Source organism: Sinocyclocheilus rhinocerous, unplaced genomic scaffold (genome assembly GCF_001515625.1).
Source record: "Sinocyclocheilus rhinocerous isolate Xijiao unplaced genomic scaffold, SAMN03320098_v1.1 scaffold77, whole genome shotgun sequence".
Classification (NCBI taxonomy): domain Eukaryota; kingdom Metazoa; phylum Chordata; class Actinopteri; order Cypriniformes; family Cyprinidae; genus Sinocyclocheilus; species Sinocyclocheilus rhinocerous.
The window spans coordinates 1,157,738-1,161,714 of record NW_015635045.1 but is presented as its reverse complement, the minus strand read 5'-3'; the positions used below and the strand labels follow the sequence as shown (position 1 = coordinate 1,161,714).

Sequence of the window (3,977 nt, the reverse complement as noted above, 5' to 3'; positions counted from 1 at the left end):
ATGTTTTTTAGATTATAGTATGGTGATTTAGGTACTGCTTTGACATGACTATTGAAACTAAGGTCTGTCTCCAGAATCACACCAAGATTCCTGGCTTGATTTTTAGTTGTTAGACCCCTAGGTATGCATTCACCTTGAGAACTTCGTCTTTGTTTCCAAATGCAATGACTTCAGTTTTTTTCCTTGTTTAACTGAAGAAAGTTCTCGCACATCCAACTGTTAATTTCATCAATGCATTGGCAGAGGGAGTCAATGGGGCTGTAGTCATTTGGAGATAAGGCTAGGTAAATCTGGGTATCATCTGCATAGCTGTGATAGGCGATTTGGTTCTTTCTCATTATTTGACTTAGTAGACAACGTGCTGACAATCTGACAATCAAAAACATTAACATCCTCTCCCCCTTGCAATGACTTCTTTTCTCTGATGATGTGTACACTGGTGTGAGGGCCGGACAATATTCCCTTCCCTCCATCAACCTGTCAGTCACAATTAGCAAACAACAATGATCCAATCAATTCCTAATGGACAAAATCAAATCCCACCCTACAGTTTTTCTGGTTAAAGAAGCTGTTTCACGCAGATATACAGCAAGTCACAGGCAATAAAAGACGATCAGAACTCATGCCGACTTTAAAGGCAAAGTTCATCCAAAAATGAAAATTCTGTCATTAATTACTCACCCTCATGTTGTTCCAAACCTATGAGATCTTCGTTCATCTTCAAAACACAAATTAAGATATTTTTGATGAAATATGAGAGCTCTCTGACACTGTATAGGCAGCAATGCAACTGAAATGTTCCCAGGCTCCAAAAGGTAAGGATATCGATAAAATAGTCCATGTGACAGCAGTGGTTCAACTGTAATTTTACGAAGCTGCGAGAATACTTTTTGTGTGCAAAGGAAACAAAAATAATTACTTTATTCAACAATTCTTCTCCTCCAAATCACATATTCTGCCATTATGGAGAATACCACGACGCATGCGCGTTGCTTTACTCTGCATGTAAACAAGGCTCGGCGTATGCATGTTCTAGGTCAACAGCATCACACGCATGTGTTGTTTACGTGCATGGCAGAAGATGTTATTTGGAGGAGAAGAATTGTTGAATAACATCATTATTTTTGTTTTCTTTGCACACAAAAAGTATTATTGCACACAGCAAAATCCCCCGAGTTAAATCAACTATGCTCAGAGTGCATATTGTCCCAATCTACAGAGTGTTAAAGTAACACTGAAGCCAAGTTAAAGTTAATGGGATAATTAAGCAATTCATTAATTGATGAGTGAGCATTAGTAAAGAAAACCCGCTGTTAACAATGTTGAAGATGAACAACTTCTGCTCAGGCTTTTAGACATGAAAACATATCACATAATCCTCAACAGTGGTAACTCTGCTTCAGTGTTACTTTAACACTCTGTAGATTGGGACACTATGTACTCTGAGCAGAGTTGATTTAACTCTGGGCATTTTACTGTGCAGCTTCGTAAAATTACAGTTGAACCCAATGTCCTTACTATACGTTTCTGGACCTGGGAACATTTCAGTTGCTTTACTGTCTATGGAGGGTCAGAGAATCTCAGATTTAATAAAAAATATCTTAAGTTGTGTTCCAAAGATGAACGAAGGTCTTGTGGGTTTGGAACGACATGAGGGTGAGTAATTAATGACAGAATTTTAATTTTTGTGTGAACTATCCCTTTAACAACTGGTTTCAGCCAGGGCCATCCTTAGCTGACACAAGGCCCAGTGCGAGGTAGGGAGCAGGGCCCCCTCTGTCCGTTCACGATCACGTTCCCCCTCGGTCCATTCGCAATCACGTTCCCCCTAGGCCCATTCGCAGTCCTAAAGGGCCCCTTGTGCTGGACGTTGGGGTCTCCATAGCATTTTGCTGGCGGTAGTGATAAAAGGATAGGATACCTATAATGTTTATCAGAAAGGGATGCCTTTGATTGATTTGTATCGTGAATTAATAAAAGCTTCAAGGCAACTTTGCTCTTGACTGGGACTTGCAAATGGGGCTCCTGAAGATACATGAAAGAAACAGGGACCCTTGTGTTTTTTCAGAGAGGTGACTGGGGGGATGGGGTCTTCGATTCATTTGGGGTGGAGGGGCCAGACTGCTTGGGGCCTCTGGGCATGTGTCCCACATGCTGGTCATAGTTACAGACCCAGAACATAAACAATGCATCAGGCCATGAATTTGCTACATCCATCACATGCCAGATCTGATGGCGGGGTGGTTATACCTAGACATAAATGAACATATTACCTCGCAGGTGATGAAGCATCTTACACCAAAAGCACATATGTCAACACATTCAAGCAGTTCTGTACTGGTCCTAGTGGAGAATACAAAACATTAGTCTAGAATGTTCCCACATAAAAAAAATGCTCTTGCTAATGGAGCATATAATGGACACTGTCATTGACATTTACATAGCAGCAGATATGTATTCAAACGTATCCTTTATATATGCCAACTGACCATGTTCATGCCCTTATCCTCTGTTGGGTCTCACATGTCATTCCCTTTTAAATTTACATATCCTAGAGATTTTTTTAGCCGTTGGTCATTATCTGAGTTCTCTGATGCAAAAGTTGTTTGAAGAGAACAACAATTTTGCTCAGTCTGAACCAACACACACTTCTAGATGCACATACTCTCATAATGGGCTCTTCAAGACACATGTCTTCATGTTTATGCACAAGCATTCTTTTGATACTGATATTCTTTAAATCAGATGAAAACCGATTGCTGATCATAGATTACAGATCAGGTTTCTTCCTGACTCAGGGGTTGAATTGACTTTTTATGCAGTGATAAATGTCTCTTGCTAATGTCTGTCTCTCTTTCTATCTAAACCTCCACCCCTACCCCCTACAATGGTCCCCATCCCTACCTGGTCCCCTCTTTTGAAAGAGCACACAATAGTGTGGGAGACAAAGGAAAAGAGCTGAGTGGGCAGCACTGAGTATCTGTGGGTACTGGGGCCCTCTCGAGCTGGAACTGGCTGAAGCTCTGCTTACATAGAACTGCTTTCTGCTCACTACAGCACATTCAGTCCCTCACTCTGTCTCTCACTCTTTTTTTCAGTTTTATCTTTTAATGTCTGTCTCTGTCTACAGTTTCTCTGTAAATCTGTCCTACTGTCCTTATATAAAATACATGGCAGTGTGGGTGTAGAGAGGTTAAGGTGGGACAGATTTTGGGGTTGCCAAAACAAATGTATTTACTTATATTATATTATATTATATTATATATATATATATAATAGTTCAACAGTTCTTTAAAAAGTGTGTGTGTGTGTACTTTTTTATGCTACATTGTGGGGACCAAATGTCCCCACAAGGATAGTAAAACCTGAAATTTTTTGACATTGTGGGGACTGGCCTGCGGTCCCCACGATGGAAAAAAATTATTAAAAATAGTAAATGATGTTTATCTGAAGGTTTAACAATGCAAACAGGTTTTCTGTAAGGGGTAGGTTTAAGGTTAGGGGATAGTAAATATCGTTTGGTGAGAAGAGTTCAGATGCAAAAGCCTCTAAGTGCCATCTGAAATCTTCTTTTAAAATTAGCATTTTTATCAGGCTCCTATGTTTAGGTTCAGTCATTTTACTTTAATGGCAATGTATAGGTCCTTTTCTATGCTATTAAAGTGAAATAAATTAACATAAATATAGGAGCCTGAAAAAAATGCTAATTTTAGATGAAAATTTCAGATGGCACTTAGAGGCTTTTGCATCTGAACTCTTCATATATATAGCCTATCCACCTTTTTCTTGCCGTAAAAATGGGCGTGGCCATTTGTAAATTCTATGGGTCTAGCTTCCAGTCTCATCGGTGTCCAGCTATTTTTAGCTGTACAAAACAGTTTGTTTTGCTGCTTGATATTGAAAATTGGTGTGTCTTATCATATTATTTTAATCTATTATCTTAATTATGAACACACTGGTTTGTAGTGCAAACAGTT

The 3,977-nt window shown here is 39.4% G+C and overlaps 1 protein-coding gene across 1 annotated transcript in view; it reads right to left on the bottom strand.

Annotated features, from left to right (window-relative positions):
• LOC107746380 (spectrin beta chain, non-erythrocytic 1-like) overlaps positions 1–3,977 on the bottom strand; it is a 131,664-nt gene that overhangs the window by 117,972 nt on the left and 9,715 nt on the right. The window lies entirely within an intron of this gene.